The 18419-nt window shown below is 35.6% G+C and overlaps 1 pseudogene; it reads left to right on the top strand.

Moving 5' to 3' along the window:
* Nucleotides 1-11885: 11885 nt before the first annotated feature.
* Nucleotides 11886-16420, top strand: LOC120144256 (annotated as a pseudogene).
* Nucleotides 16421-18419: the final 1999 nt, after the last annotated feature.

The following is an 18419-nucleotide window of genomic DNA, read 5'->3' as shown; positions in this document are numbered from 1 at the left end:
GGAAAAAGAATGTTATAATAATAATAAAAGCTTTCAGCTTTAGGGACAAAGAGAGGGAGGAAAGTGAAAGGGAAGAGAAAACAGATAAAAGGAGTTGGCTTCAAAAAGGGCAATAATGGCTACTGATTGAATAATATTATTAGCGTAATTATAATTATAATTATAATTTAATATTAATCACAATTACAAATTAAAATGTTCTTATTTGTCATACACTTCAAGTTTAGTCGAAATTCGAAAATAATTATTATATATGAAGTTCGAAATGTATAATCCACATTGTTATAATTTAATTAAATCTAATCTAAAATTCAATCTTTTTACGTGGTCAAAAATATATTTTTTTGACATTGTCTTCCTAATCTGTGCTCCACATATAAAGGTGCAACCTCAACCGTTTGATCCAGAGATTCACCGTCACATCATACGGTATACTGAAACATCGGACGGCCGAGGTGTCTTCTCAAACGAAAAAAGAGTTGAAGAAAAGGAAAACAAATGTCCTTTGACTGAGACAGTAAACCATTGAGGAGTTGGGTTAGTTTTCTTAATTTAGGGTAAACTATATGTTTAGCGCCCCAATTATTACTTTTATTCTGTTTTAGTTATTTAATTATTATTTTTTAAATCATACCTGATTTTATATTTTGGTTTTATTTTTGGCATCCGTCATTAAAAAATTAACAGAATTACTAACGTGATAATTTTTTAAAAGTTTTAGTGGTAATGAGATATTATCTTATAGTGACACATCTAATTTTTTAACGATAGATGACCAAAATGGAACTAAAACGTAATGTCAGATATGATTTAAAAATAAAAAGTAGTTAAGTGATCAAAATAAAATAAAGGTGATAGTTAAAATACTAAATGTGTAGTTTACCCTATTATTTATTGCATGGTAAAATCTTTGAAAAGATTGCATCACAGTTGTACTGCGGACTGAAGAGAAGTCAGCACTGTAACACATAAAATTATTACTGAATCTGACGGTCAGAATTTTTGAAATTTCCGCTTTCAATTGGCTGGACCGATACCTTTTGTTATTCGAGTTTAATGCTATTTTTTTAGTAATCAACATAGATCGTTAATTGGCGGTGATTTTCTCGATAAATCACATGTAATCGGTATATTTATCGATTTAACATCAATCAGATTATATTTTTTGATCTAACACTCGTAGCAGTAAAACGTGCCTCTTGAATCGCGTTATATGTTGATTTGGCGTCACGTGGAGTATAGCGCGCCCCTGTACCGCGCTATACGCTGATTGGGTTACACATGGGGTATAACGCGCCCCCTGCTCCGCGTTATACACCACGTAAGGGTATAGCGCGGATCAGGGGGAGCGCTATACGCCGTACCAAAATTATATTTAACGCACTCCCTGGTCCGCACTATATAATAATTACATATAACGCGGTGCAGGAACCGCGCCTTATATGTTTATAAATACACTCCTCCGGTTCTCAAATCTCCTGACATCTCTCATCTCAACTTATAAATTAATACAACAATTCCGTCAACGAGTAATAATTATGGCAATCTTCTCATATTTGATTTAGAAGTTCGTGCGATTTTTCGTTATAAGGTAATTTTGTTATAATTTTTTAATTATACTTATTGTTTATTATCATTATTTGAAAAAAATATTATACTAATTATTTTCAATTAATTTTTATATTTGTAAATTGAAAAGCGGAGCATACGTTGAAATAGTTTTGCGGTGCAGTAATAATATAAATTATATTATTTAAATTATTTACTTGATGTGTAAAAAAAATTTGTGTTATATTTTCGTTCATATATAATTTATTTAATCAGGTTTGTTTCAGTTATTTTTTTTTGCAGATATAATATTGCCGCACTTTTAAACTTAAAGAATGACGCAACTTTCAGCTATTGTTTATTATGATGGTGAAATTTGAGAAGATGAAACCGGCGTTATTTTCGTATCAAATGAGCGTGTTAAAATATCATTCAAGAGAAACATAACTCTTGAGGAGCTGATAACGAAGATTTCGATGAAGATTCATGTTGGAAGTAGTAGAAGAATGTCGTCGTTGCAGTACAGATTTCCAACATCATTGTTGTCATTAACTTATACAGCGTTCGAACTTTCGAACAATGATGATGTTCAAATGATGGTTGAAGCTCAAAGTAATTATTCAGACACCGCTATTGAGATGTATGCACATTTTATTCAAGTGCGTGCTGTTCGGGGTCAATTTTTAAGCTCACACTATGGGCTGGCTGAACAAGTTGATCAAGTTGACAGACTACAATAATGTGTAATGATTTTAATGCATAATGGGGAGACATTCATCCGCAACTCCTTACGATATGTATCAAGGTGGGTCCATGAACAATCCGTATGGCAACACCGCGTCCAGTTCAAGGGGAAGGCATTCATCTGCAAATTTCTTTGACCATATGGAGATGACATCGACGCAACCATCTGTGCAGTTTCTATTTGACACGATGGCTTCAAGCTCTAGGGGAAGGCATTCGACTGCGAGCTTTTTCGATCTCAATGTCGATATGCCTTCAGTACAAGGGGAAGACGTGCAAGTAGTAGATTCTTCAACTTAAATGTGGAGAGCATAGAGGAACCATCATCTCCACCAGAAGAACTGCTTCGTGAGCCTAGTGCGGATGGTGCTGAGACTGGACTATTCATTCACCCATAATCACCGCAATTCAACTCCGATGATGATGAAGTTCCAGGAAATGTGGCACAAACTGACCATCCTGCACACATGTATGAAGCTGATTATGGTGCAATGTACGAGCCAAAATTTACGGATATGCCTCATCTCGGTGATTATGGATATTACTCATCAATAAATAATGGTGAGTTATCTTTAGGCATGGAGTTCCCAAGCAAAGAAGAAGCGGTGATGGCTATAAAAAATTACAATATCCGTAATTTTGTTCAGTCCAGAGTCAACCGATCCACGACCAAAAAATATGTAAGCTATTGTGCCCGACGCGAAAACGGATGCAATTGGATGGTTCGCGTATCGAAAAGGAAGAGGAAAAACAACATATGGGAACTAACAGTATACAACGGTTTCACACATGTTGTGTTGGAGAGGTCAACCATATCATCCCAACTTGAACTCTGAAGTGATATGCCAAGCCATCATGGCCATGGTAAAAGCAAGCTCTCATATAGCTGTTGCAATGTTGATTTCAGCTATACAATCGCAATGGGTACAATGTCTCCTATAAAAAAGTTTGATTGGCAAAACAAAATACCATTGTCAAACTTCATGGCGAATGGGATGCATCTTACAACGAACTTACAGGTTGGTTTAGGCTGGTGCGGACGTTGAATCATGGGATAATTGTGGACTTCGAAACCTCCTATGCATACCATAATAATCAATTTCTTCGCGATCGAAGCCAATTCTACCGGGTTTTTTGGAGTTACCCACAGTGCGTTAATACTGCCAAATACTGTAAGCTTGTGGTCCAGATCGACGGGACTTTCTTGTATGGAAAATACAAGCAAGTTTTATTATTGGCAGTTGTCCAAGATGACAATCGCAACATTCTTTCAGTTGTTTTTGCTCTTGTCGAAGGAGAAGATACAGATTCTTGGTCTTTTTTCCTCTGAAATTTACGTGCACATGTTATCACGAGGGAAAAAATTTGTGTCATTTCAGATCGCGGAGCTGAGATCAAAGCAGCAATGGAGTCTTTGGGTCAATGTGGAAACCACCCTTTGTCCAACATAGGTATTGTCTCCGACACATTGCTGCGAACTATCATGGAAGGTACAAGAAGATGATGAGCGTCAATTAATTGTGCTGGGTAAGTGGAAGCAAGTTAAGTTATACATTTTTTGAACATTTTAATTTTGCAAAGAAAGCAAGTTAGTAAGTTATACATTTTTTGATCAGGTTACAAACTACTTCCTCGAACGTTTTAATCAATGCTTCAAGATTTACGGACGAAGAACGAGGAATGATACGATTACATCAGCCTCATCGATAAAGAAATGTGGACGAACGCATATGATGGTGGATATCGATATGGACACATGACGACCAACGCTGAGGCAATCAATTCAATCTTAAAGGGTGCACGTCACTTACCTGTAGCGGCTTTGGTAAAAACTATATATTTTCATTTGGGGGTGCTTTTTGCGAAGCTCGGGGGACAAGCTCAAACCTGGATGCAAGGCGGTCATGTCTATTACCCTAGATTATTTGCAGATCTACATAAAAAAATTGCTGCATCAAATGGAATGTATGTAACAAGCTTCTCTAGATGGCATGAAATATTTCGTGTCACAGAGTTGCCGCGACCTCTTCAAGGGATTGAAGTTGTGTCGTTAAGAGTAAATCTAAGGGACAGAACGTGCGACTGCGGGTTTTTTCAAGCTCTGAAGTATCCATGCTCTCATGTGATAGGAGCTTGCTCCCATACACGTCAATACTATAACCATTTTGTGGATCCCGTATACCTACTATATGAAGTTTTTAAGGTATACGAATTTGAGTTTCCCCAGTAGGTGATGACAAAGACCCTGATGAGGTTCAAGATTGGCTTCCGATTGTACCAAATCAGAGTTTATTGAGGGAGCGTGGTTGTAACATCCTTCATACGGTTAGTGACCAAATTGTAATATTTCAGAATTTAGTGATTTAAAGAGGAATAGTTGAAAAGTTCAGTGATTTATATGAAAATATTACCTTGAAGATGCTAGTAATTATAAAAGGTATTAAAGGGAAAAAGGGTCATTTGACCAAGAGATGAATAAAATAATGATATATATATGGATAAGGATGAGAGATTTTTCCAAAATCTCTTCTCTCTTTTTCTTCTTCATCTTCTTGTTCCTCCCGTGAAAGCTTCAAGGCAAAGGTAAGATTTCTTGTAGCTGATTATTTGTTAATTTTAAGAGTGGGTTTTGATCCTTAGGTAATATTTAAGCTTATGGAAAGCTTAGGTTGTTCTAAAATCAAAATATGAAGAAGTTATGAAAGATTAAAGAAAATGAGTTTTTTAAAGGAACTGTTGGAAAATAGTTAATAAGTGAATTTTGAGAAGGAATTTGACTTGTTATCAATAAAAATAAGAGATTTATGAAGTTAGAAAGGATTTATAACAAAGTTGAAAATTTAGTAAGATTATTAATTTTAAGAATCATGATGAGATATGGAAGATAAATATGGTTTATATGGATATAAGTTGGTTTAAGTAATGGTAGTTGAGTTTAAGGGCATGATAGGGGCTTAAAATAGAAGAATTGAATGAAGAGTTGAATAATTTCGTGCTTAAAAGGGAATTTTTGGGTTGTGTGCATCGATGCATATTCAATGTGCATCGATGCACTCTCAAATAAACAAACGTCGAATGTATTTTATGCACCGATGCACAAGTAGTGCATCGATGCATACCTTCATTAAAAGATGAAATTGGCTTTTCTCTTAGCCTAAGGAGTGATAGTTTCGAATATATCAATTAGTATACGGTTAAGTATAAATGTATTATTATGTAGATATAGAATGAAAGCTTGTTCCGGAACAAACTAAGGATTAGGATTGATTCGAAGCAAACGAGGCCCAAGTGAGTGCATACAAGTTAGTTTATGATGTTTAATGGAAATAAGACTTGCGACGAGTCTATTTCCTATATTAGAATGTATGAATTTATGATCATATGTATATGTTTGATTTGAGTATATATGATATAAATTACAGTAGGTGTTAAATGATTTGTGTGAATACATGTTGTGTGATCAGTTATAGGATCTAATATGAATGATCTATATGATTGCATGGGAAGTGAAATAAGTTATATGATGGATGACCATACATGTTTCAAGGTATAGGTGATTAATTATGAGAATCAGTATAATATATTTATGACTACATGAGATGGGTGATGAGTTAAATAAGACCAAACTATAGAGTAATATGAGAATATTTAAGAGAATAATATATAAATCAGAAGATAATAAATTAAGAGACTTTATGAAAATGGTATATATATAAATTAGGGGACATGAGCATAACGAAGATACGAACCTATAGGATAAACACTATATGAAAAAGTGATATGCTTAAAAGAAAACTATGATATAGAAGTTATAAAATGAAGAACTATAAACCTTATGAGAAGGTTATAGGAGCTATACAGAACTAAATTAAATAGATAAAATAAATTATAATTAAATAACGTGAGATAAGTGATAAGGGTTATATGTTATTGTACATGTTACTATAATAAATCATGTAAGCTGATACAAAGGGAAAATGAGATAAAGATAAATAACTTTTACCTATAGGATTGATATAAGATTATATGCCGGTGTGATAACATGTACAAGGGAACTAAGCTCTATGATATGGATCCATGTGAGTATAAGTAACGTGATTGCATAAACTATATATATATTTATATGATTTGGTACATGCCATTTGATTCCTAGGTATACATATAGATAATATATGTAGATATAAGCTGTGCAAAAGTGATCTATGTGACTAGATGTATATGAAATCTAAGTGATATGACTTATAGGTATTTTTATTATAATGTTACATGATATGTATGTATGTTAAATGAATTATGTGATGGTATAAGGAATGATATGAATTATATAGGCGAAAACATGTATATGTTATGAGATAAGACATATGATTATGAGTTATGTGAAAAACTATGTGATACGTGATACGTGAAAGTGAATTACTTGTTTATGTGAATATTTGAAATGAAATAAATGATAATGCCTATGTTATGTGTCATGAGAGCTAGGGGTATAGTTGGCATGCCAAGAGTCGAGGGTCTACGCTGTCCTTCGGGACATATGTATATTCTTTGGAACATTTATGAGGTCTTTGAGACACATACTTGGGCCTTGGTATATGTATATGATTCTTAAGGAATTTCTATGTGGTCCTTATGGACATTATATGGCACTACGGTGCATTTCTATGCGGCACTTCGGTGCAATTCTACGTGGCACTACGGTGCATTTTTTACGCGGCACTTCGGTGCATTTATACTAGCTGTGGTGACATCATTAGTGCACAACCTCTATAGACTCACATATCTATAGTTCTCACAAGTGTACCATTGGCTAATCAAAGAGATAACATGAATACAATATATATATATATATATAATGTATGTGCTTTTGGTTACAGGAACTATGATTTATGGGTGTTTCTTGGTGAAATGATATATGTGTGATATGATATACATAAATGATAAGTACAAGATCAGGTGATAAATAATTGGATGATAATGATATAAATAGTTATAATAATATATATGATAATGCTAAGAAAGTAGATGATGATATATGTACATGAGTGTATTTGTTATATAAAAAGGTGTGTGATTTTGTATGAAATTGATATATGATTTTGTATGATAAGTTATTATTAAATGTTCATGTGGTTTATTATATGGAATGTTTTATGATTTATATTATATGTTTTATTTGCCTCACTAAGTCATCAACTTAGCGTGTGATTGTTTCACACGTAGGTTCGAGAAGAATATAGAGAGTATTGGGGAGCAAGACAGATCAATATCTCCTTTACAAAGTTCAGATCAAAAAATATATGTATTTGGCATGTAAATAAAAATTTGAATTCGATATACTCGAATTGGTTTTGTAAAATCATATGATACTAATTTATGTAAATTAGTCAATTGTATTTAGTAAAAGTTTTAAAATTATTCACTATTTTGTTAAAGTAAAGGTTTTGAAAAGTCAATGTGACATCTCGGACTCGTAGCCGGGTCGGGTACGAGTTGGGGGTGTTACAATGGTCGTCCAAAATTTAATCGAATTCATTGCGATATGGATATTCGAGAAAGATCTAGACAAGACAGAAGATGTGGCCATTGTAGAAACTCAGGACACACTAGAAAAACATGTCCACTTATGTTCTCATAAAGTAACAATTGATGAGGAAATGATGTATTTGTTTATCAAATAATAACTCTTGTATTTTAATTTGCATTTACTTCAAGTTAATGTCATTCGATAATCGTTGATGAAGATTAAAAAAACGAACACAATCATTAAATTTTATCAAACTAATAACAATTTGGTTTTTAAATCCAACAAACTTACAATAAGAATTAAATGGTAAATGATAACCAAATTACAATAACTGATATTAAATGGTAATAAACAAAATTAACTGAAATATATTAAAAAAAAGTCCAACAAATTTAACAAAATAAAGTAAGTATTAAATGAGAAATAATAAAAAATTACAATTAAACAAAATAAAGTAAATACAAATATAAAAAAAATCTATCGATGCCTGCGTCGCGAATGTGTTCCGCAGGGCGGTGGCTGTCGGTCTCGAGGAGGATTTCTTCGTATCACTAATTCTGACTCCTCGCTGTTATCGTCGTCGTCACCATTGTCATCATCGTCATCGTCGTCGTCCTGAGCAGGTACATTAGGTTGATGAGGAGCTGATGACGATGAAGCACCTCCATAGAATAAGGACCCTTGAGGTGTATGACTGACTATCCCACCGGCCTGCGAAAACTGGGAAAACCCAGATATCGACGAGTGTGAAAACTGTACAGGAGGTGTATGTGCTGCGGCCATGGATGATGAGGCTGAACCCGTAAAATTTCCAGCATATGAATCCCAAGTCAGATCTACAAACATAGACCCATAATAGCCTACAGGAGGGGTCATCTGTGACGGTGGCGGGGGTCATAAAACAAGATGAAGGCGGCATATGGTAATGGAAAGGCGATGGCGGCATCATATATGGCTGCGGTGGCTGCTGGAAGGTCCTACTGGTGTAGCTGAGGATGAACCGGAAGTACCTGTTCTCCGTTCACGAGTCGGGGGACGATGTTGCTGTGTCAGTGAACGTCTCTGTCGACGTCGTGGAAAGGTCTGCCCTCGTACATCCTCGGGAAGTAGAAGCGGTTTCCCATTACTGTTGAACCACTCATAATAATCCTTAGCATACATCAAGAAGTCAGTAAAAATGGGCTCTCTACGTGGAAGGCACCAATGTCGATCCTCCCACAACACGACCCACTCATGATGCCTCACGAGCCAATCTGTATCTGTCTTGCCGCATCTATCTAAGCTATGCAACTCGTCCATATCGCGAGGTGTTTCCGAAATTGGTTGAAAACAACCAACTGCCGGAGTAAGCGATCAGTGGAGTGCCACTCGACGGTCGCATAACAGATCAGAGGACATCGCTATCCAAACATCTGATGGACCCCTCAACTCAGGTGGGATCACCGCCCTCACATCATCAGTAGAATATGACACCCATTCAAACTAAAACAAATAATATATAATTTTTATCAAAATAATAATCTAATTATATAACTATAATCTAAAATCGATTTTTAAACATTAAAATTCATACCCGTGTGCCCATTCTGATCGATTAGCACCCTAATTTTTTCTAAATCATCATGTATCTCCTGATGATTTTTCCTATCAGTAGACCACCTATTTAAGGAAAAAAATGTGTTATACGTTGTATAAAATTATTAATATACAAAATCAGTTTTATAATTACCTCAGAAGTAGTAGAAATATGAATGGGTTCTTCACAACGGGACATAAAAAGGGCAATCGATACCATGCCCAAGACTGTAGTAGTAGGAGACATCCGCCGATAGCATTACGCCTGTAGTCAGTGGCTCCACACATCTCCCTGTACAACAAAGCCAAAACTGTCGAACCCCAACTGAATTATCGCGGGACGAAAGTCGCTAAGATGTCAACCATATGCAGTGAACTAGGTTGCGCGATTTGTCCGGCATCAATAACCCTCCTATCAGCTGCAATATGCATGCCCGTGCATACATCTTAACCTCATCCTCAGAGGTGTCTATGCTCAACTTCCGAAAATTGGCATCTAACCAATTTAACGGTATCCTACCTCCGATAAAATTTTCGGGACACGTCTAGACTATTCGACACAAAGTAGTCCAAGAACCGGAAGCTATCCCCGATTTCACATCTCCATCCACCGGAAGCCCCAGGTGCATAGAAACATCCTCAAGCGTGATCGTGCACTCTCCGCACGGAAGATGGAATGTGTGGGTCTCCCGCCTCCACCGCTCTACTAAGGCAGAAATCAGGTCTGGCTCTATCTTACAGTGACTCTGACATCTACCTATGTAACAGAATCCAGCCTCTACTAAATACGGCAAGACACGATTGTGTATCACTAACTTAAGATTCCTAATGAAAGGATCTAATACACGGTCCTTCTCCTAAAAATAAGTAATTACAAAAATTAATTCTTAATCTAATAATCATGCATTAAATAAATCAACTAATTATTACTAATAACTTAAATTAAATTAAAACGTTAAAATGTTACCGTATCAACAAAGTGTCGAAATATTTAATTCTTAATTTAATAATCATGCATTAAATAAATCAACTAATTATTACTAATAATTTAAATTAAATTAAAACGTTAAAATGTTATCGTATCAGCAAAGTGTCGAGATATTTAATTCTTAATCTAATAATCATGCATTAAATAAATCAACTAAATATTACTAATAATTTAAATTAAATTAAAACGTTAAAATTTTACCGTATCAGCAAAGTGTAGAGATATATGATTTTCATCCGAGCGAAGTAGACTGCCTTCCATTATATATCTGCAAAAGAATTATATTAGTAAAATATTAAATGAAGTAAAATACTTAAATAAATTAAATATATAATAGTAAAAATATTATAAAATATACCTTAAAAAGAGAGAGAAATTTAGAGAATTTGAGAGAATTTGGTGTGATAAAAGTGATTGAGGATGGGGTATTTATAGGAGGATTGAGATGTGGAGGGGCAGGTATTTAGGGGTATAGCGCGTCCCCTGCACCGCGCTATACCACACGTGTTAGATACCTAGGTATAGCGTGGATCAGGGGCACGCTATACCCACGTGGCACAAATCACCGTATATCGCGGGGCAGGGGGCGCGCTATACCCACGTGGCGCCAAATCAGCGTATAGCGCGGTTCAGGGGGCGCGCTTTACTGTTACGGGTGTTATATCGGGAAATATAATCTGACCGGTGTTAGATCGGTAAATATATCGATCACCGGTGATTTATTGAGAAAAACGTCTTATATATGATAATGTATTATTATTAAAAGTTATAAAATAGTTATATGAATATTTATATGTTTTAAACTTATTATTTTCAATTAATATCAATCTAAGCTGAAAATTAATATGTTGATTGTGATATAGTAATATCATTTTTTATGATGTTTATTGACACCATCATTGTTTTAAGCATTGACTTGATGAATAATGTTTAAAACACTGACTTGACGATTATAAAAATGAAGAATCAATCAACAAAATGCAACTCAAATAGTTTTGAGATTAAATTTTATAATATTATAATCAACAAGTTAACTTTTAGTTTAGACGAATGTTAATTTTTTAACAAAAAATGACGAGTTTGATACATATAAATAATTGAATGATATTTTGTAATTTTTAATAACAGAAAACTTAACAAAATATATAATATAATTAAAAAACTATTTTATAACTTTTAATAATCGAAACACTTAATAAAACGGAGTGATATCAAGAAACATTTATATATTTTACCCTTAAAATTTATAAGAATAAAAGACAAAAGAGAAAGTTGGTTTCCGGGTACTTTATGGATTTAGTGGAAATATCTGAATTTGTGAGTCGGGTATTCAACCCATGTTTTCATGGGTTTCTGGGTTGATCCTACGCTTAATCGGGTACCTGTTAACCCGGTTTCCGATTCCCTTTTAATTTAATTTAATTTTATTTCTATATTATTTGATCAAAACTGCACCGTTTCTGCTGTTTCATTATTCACACCCCTCCCCAGTGTCCCTTCCCCAAACGCAAATTGTAAATTTGCAATCCCTAGTTTCTCACGGTCGTACGCAGCCACGCACCAGTCGCCTCCATCGTCACAAGCGATCACTCACTGCCTCGCCCTCCATCTTCGATTCATTTATTGTCTTCCCTAGCCAAAAAAGCTAGAGACCCTGAGCCAGCCAAACCAACGCCATTACATTTACGCCAGGTACTTTCTAAATATCTTCTTTGTACTGAAATAAAAATGGGTAGCATGTGATATACCTAGCGTCTGTTTGATTTATCCTCTTATGTTCTCAATTTCTCATGCTTATCTGTAATGGAATTTTGAGTTTAAACATGGATTGTTTGGTTCTCTGTAACAGACGTATGATCCCCATATAATGTTTTGAATGCATGTTTGAGTTTATTTGGACTGCTTGGAATGGGTTGGACTACTATCCAAGAAAAATAGAGTTTAACATTCTGTCAGGAACCTCAGTGGGTTGAAATTAATAACATTTGGATTAATGGCCTGCCAAAAAAATTGTTAACCTTAAAAACATTCAAATTTTCAGCAACTAAGAAACCCTATTGTGTTGCAGGCGTAAATTAAAATAATTGCTAACTTTTTCATATTGTTCTAATAATAATAAAATACTTAGGACCTGTTTTGGATATAAGTAGCAGTTTTGTATTGTTCTTTAATTCTCATGTTTCTTTATTGTCACTTGACGGGTGTAATCATAAAAAATATTTTGTTGCTATTGCTATGGATTGTATTTGAAGTACTGATGTTAGTTGTGTTGTACTTGAAGTGCTTATGTTAGTAAACTTTGTTATGTTTTACCTAACTCTATTTTTAGTATTTGATGTTACCAATGTTCGTTGGTTTGTATTTGAAGTACCAATGTGATGTTATTTTGGTACCAATGTTTGTAAGCTTTATAATGTTTTTGTTGTTACTAGTTTGTTGTGTTTGAGTAATGTTTTAGTTACCAATGTTAGTATGATTTATATTATATCTAGACTCTAGTTGTACTTTTTGTAAGCTTCTGCAGTATATATTTAATAGAAGAATGAAAAAGATCCAGGGAGGATAAAAGTGTGAATGGTTGCTGCAACTTTATTTTCTTGCACTTTCCTCAGCCATTCATACTAATTTGTGCTAATCTAGCAGCAGTTGCATGTTAAAAGAAAACACAAAATGAAAATGCGTTAAAATTGTTGAAATGAACATGTTTCCTTTGTTTGTAGCAGGAAGTCCTAAGCCCAAAAGTATTTACTACTTTTTTGGAGACAGCCATTTGCATAATCATCCTCCAGCAACCACGTTATGGATCGGCCACCTCACAACTTTGCAGCTGCATCTGCTAATTCCATGGCCTACACCCAACAGCAGCGACAAGCAGCCAATATTCAACAGCAATTCGGATTTCATCCGCAACATCAACAATTCCCACAACAGTGCCTGCTCCGTTCCTGCCACCACATCCTTCTCAATTCCCTTACCATCCACACATGCAAGTACAACATCAACCACAACTCCACCCTCAACTTCTTCATCTTCAGCAGCACCAGCAACAGCAGCAGCAACCACCTCCTACTTTCCCTTCACATCTGCCTCCTCACCTTGTTTCTTCACCTTTCCCTGGTCTTTATGATTCTCCTCCACTCCCTGCTCCTCCCCCATCTGATCCTGATCTCCAAAAGCGTATTGACAAGCTTGTGGAATATGCAGCTAAGAATGGTCCTGAATTTGAAGCCATGATCCGTGAAAAGCAGCAAGATAATCCTGATTACAATTTCCTCTTTGGTGGAGAGGGGAATGGTTACTATAGGTACAAGCTTTGGTTATCTACACGTCCCCAAAGTGGACCCTACCCTTCCTTTCCACCCTCTTCAGTACCTATGATGCACCCTCCTACTAATCCTGCTATGAATCCTTCATCTTTGAATGCACCACCAATCGGCACTGCTCCTCCTCCTCCTCCTCAATTGCACCAACCTGCTTTTCCTCCATTTTATGATCAGCAGCATCACTATCAGCATCCTCGGCCTTTTGTTGCTCTTGGCCGGCCAGATTATGTTCAGTCCCTCAAAGGCCTTCCTGGTCCAATCCCCTCTGATGTTGCGATGGAGCTTACTAACATGCTTAGCAATCTAAATGGTACCAAAGAGTCAATCAAAAGCGCCAAGATATGGTTCTTGCAGAGGTCTCCATTTGCACCAGCTTTGGCTGAGGCACTTAGAGATAGAATATTTACTTTGGATGATTCAGAGAGGCAATTGCATGTGATTTACCTTGTCAATGATATTCTTTTTGACAGGTACTTCTTATGGCATATGGCACTGTTGTTTAGTTTGCAATGGCTTCTTAAACAGATCCTGTAATGGCTCTTTGTATGGTTTGCTGCAAATGATTTATGCTTTATGAGACATTACTTCTGTTTTTCTTCCCGATCTCTTGATACCATAGATCTCTTTCTTCCTCTCCTTAATAACATTATATTCTTTCCTTTTTGTTTTGGTACTTTTCCAGTCTTGACTTGCATTCATGTGATTATTTAATTAAAATTGAACAGTGGTATTCTAGATTAAAGTTCTCCCCTTAGATTACTTATCTATATTTTTCTGAAACTTGATTAACTGACCTTGTGGTTCTTACCTCACACACATGGGGATGTGTCTTTTCATTGTAATATAACATTGTCTTGTGTTTTAGTTATCCAGTCATATTAGATTGATGGACTCTTCTGCTAGTTGGTTCTTGCCTTAGGGTAAAGGACTACTATGAGGGAGGTTTTTAATGAGGCCTCCTATTTCTATCAAAAAAAAAAAAAGATTGGAGTCAGAACTCAGAAGGTTCATAATCATACATAACTATCCTTATTAACTTCAATTTTGTAATTGATGAGTAAAATATCTTTGTTATATCTGAGACATGCATCTATATATTATTGGCTAATTTGTCGACTTGCATGATATTCTAGGTCACATTCAATACAACTTTATAAGAAATCAACTTAAATCAACCTTCCTCTTTAAAGCATGGCTTACATTCTTCTATAGTATCTGTCAATCACTTCAGCACCCAGATTGTATTCTCTCCAAAATTCATGATTGCTTCCTAGGACTTAGCATGGTGTATTGGCATGGTCACTCTTCTTGTTGTTCCCTGGTATTGATGCCATAATATGACTGCTCCTTCAGAACCTTCTTGACATTTCTCTTCAATATTTGCAGTTTGCAGAGAAGGGCTAACCTCGTGACCTTGATAATGAAGCCCTTGCGTTTAAACCTGTTTTAGGTTCAATGCTAGCAAGAATATACCACAATCCTCAAAATGAGGAAAACCGATCACGTTTACAGAGAATTTTGCAGTTTTGGGCATCCAAGGAAGTTTACAGCCAAGATGACATATATGCCCTTGAGAGTGAGATGGTTAGTGGACCACCAACCAGTTCTTTTACTGGGCCTCCAAAAGAGTTATCTCTTGATTCAGTGGAGTCATCAATGCCTGCAGGTTGCCTCTTCTATTCTAATAAAGGATTTGGGTCCTTATGTGTCATTTCATGTATTTCTGATTTTTCTTTCTTAAAATTTTACTGTGCAGGAATCTACAGGATACTACACACAATAATGTCTCTATGTGGCAGCCTGACAAACAAAGTTCTATTCCAAATGTGCTGGACCAAGCTGATAAACAAGGGGGGCCTGCCTCACTTCCATCGCTAGTAAACCAGCAATTTCTTCCGAATTCAGTCCCTACTGGAGATTTTCCGGGGTCTGTGCCCCCAAATTCTAATCTTCAGTCTTCTAGCCAGCAACAATCAGCAAATATTGGTGAAAAGTTGCCCCCATACCCACTTTTCCCACCTGGTCTTATTCCTGGAATGGTTAGAAAAATGCAAATTGGGAGTGGGGTGCCTTACTGCCCCCTCAGTCCTTTGGATATCCCAACAGTTATACCTCCATCCGATGTATCACCATCAGAAGTTCTCGAGAGAGTATCAAAATTTTTCAAAGAGATTGGAGAGGTTAACCCTTCTGAAGGGTCCATGAAATCTAATTTTAGAGATGAAGATGATGAGTATGAGATGGAACCTCCTGTTCGTAGGGGAGGAGCTTGTATCCCTCCGCCTCCAAATCAGCAGGTAGACCCAGATTCAGGAGCTTATACTGAGCAGAAACCAGGTCCCAGTGGCTCAGGTAGATTAGGGCTGGGAGCAACAGCCAATCCCAATGAGGCAAGTCAATATGATGATGTTTATACATCTTATAGAAAACAGAGAAGCACCTCGTACCATTCATCCATGAGTGCACGAGCTGCTACAAGGTAAAGCCTTTCAAATATCGTTTGAATATCCATAGAGAATGGAATCATAGAGTCCTCCTTGTGCATTTATTTGTTAGAAATATTATTAACTTTCTTCGCACAAAGCAGGGAAGAAGCTTGAAGTTTTGCAATTATGCGTTTGTTGAATTTTTATTGACGAGAATGGAAGTTTGGTCATGCATGGATTTATTAATCTCTTATTTTACCAGACTGCCATGTAATTAGAAAGATTGGGTTTGCAGAGCATGATCTTCCATCTAGTGCAAATTGGGTTCCAACCTAAAATGTTACAACCGAAAATGTTTTTGAAAACATACCTTGAGTATTGGTACTATGCAATGAGTATCGAGACTACATACATATTTAGTACTGGTACTGGATGTAGTATCAGTACCCTTGTAAGTCACGAAATTTTTTGCTCAAAAAATGAGTATTGATACCTTAAGAACAGTATTGATAATGTTCATTTGGTATCGATACTCAAGTATCGATGCCATTCGAGGAGTATCGATACTTCTGTTGGAGCACCGATACCAGCGTCCGGGTTTTGTTGATATATAGCCTTTGCGGTGAGATTGATTTTTTGAAGCGGGCACATACGTGGTTGTACGTTGATTTTCTGATGGAACTCAATGCTCATTGTAAACATGAATACCCCACGTTTTGTGTTGTAAGATGGTGTATATCATGAACTGGGAGAATCCAAGAGGGTTAGTCACTTTCGTAATTAATTTTTTATTACCATAATTTAGATTTCATCTAACCTTGTAATGTTTTCGTAACATTTTTGTGTGTTATTAAACGTGATGCGTCCGTGGCTTGTTTAGTTTATAAAAACGGCACAACTATTGATAAATTTAGAAAACAAGAAAATATGTATGGATCGAAAAAATAATTAATTAATTAATTTAATCAGTTAGTTCAAAGTTACAGGGTTCAATAACATGATATAAAACACAAGAGGGTTAAGCACGTTCGGTAAATTATTCATGAATAATTTGTATAACAATTATTTATGTTCATTTATTAAATTAAATAAGTGAATATAAGCAAAGTTTTTATATTTATTTAATAAATGAACGACCACGAATAGAATTGTGTTTGATTTGTTTATGTTCACTAACAAACTTGCTTATGAGTTCATTTATTAATTCGTTCGTTTGTATTTAGGAACATGCTCGTTTAATGATTCATTAATAAGATTGTTTACTTTTTATTTGCTTATATTTTAAATATTAGTGAATGTATGATTTAAATTTATCACATTGTAAACTATGAAATTTACCGACTTTAAGTATTAGTGGCATATGTTTATCATTTTTAGCTTGCAAATGAATATGTTGGTGATCATATAAACGAACGTCAAACGAGTATGTTTGTGAATAGATAAACAAACATATTCGCGAACTCTAAACGAATAAATACAAACACTTTCAAAAGTAAATAATAAATACGAACACAATATTAAAAACTTAAATACAAACGAACATGAAAAACTTCAAAAGTAAACAAGCGAACACGAATATAATCTTATTCGTTCACTGTCGGTTCATTTACACTCCTAGCAAGAATCCTAACCAACAACAGATTCAGACATTTTACACGGGAGAGAGTTGATCCTTGTGCACCTGCAAATACGACTCCCTGCACCAACTTAGACGTGCATCCTCCATTGACAGAAGTAGATGCCTGCAAATAAGAGATTGGCCTTAACTAGGAATGTCAATTCCCCCACCTGCATCTTAGCCATATTAGTTCACTATCTAAACTATCATAAATGAAGTTGTAAGGATTCGATTATACAAATAATCCTGAAGATGCCAAAATTTACACACAAACATGAAAGCCTGTTTGAGATAGCTTGAACTCAAACCTTATAGTTACTCCACATGCCTAAAACAAAGCACATAGCAAGCCAAACCTCTTGGTTTCCACTCAAAATACAAAGGTCGATGAGATCAAAAGAGAGAAGCGGCCTTGAGATCAAAAGAGAAAATCTCGATAGCAGCAACCGAAGAAGAAGATCTGGTTCAGTGACTGGAAGAACTAGGAACTACCAACGGCGCCACCAACTGCGACTTCGACGATGACGCGAGCCAAGTAGCCGTCCTTCTTCTTCTTCTTCTTTGCCTAGGGTAACTTTCCCCCCCAAATCTCCCATCTCAACATTTTTTCTTCTTTCCGCTTAACTGGGAAATATTCTTTCCCGGTTTTTTTTTCATCCACGGTTACTATTCT

This window comes from Hibiscus syriacus, unplaced genomic scaffold (assembly GCF_006381635.1).
Source record: "Hibiscus syriacus cultivar Baekdansim isolate YM2019G1 unplaced genomic scaffold, ASM638163v2 tig00110885_pilon, whole genome shotgun sequence".
NCBI classification, from domain to species: domain Eukaryota; kingdom Viridiplantae; phylum Streptophyta; class Magnoliopsida; order Malvales; family Malvaceae; genus Hibiscus; species Hibiscus syriacus.
The sequence above is the reverse complement of the archived record's forward strand: the minus strand, read 5'-3'. Positions and strand labels throughout refer to the sequence as shown.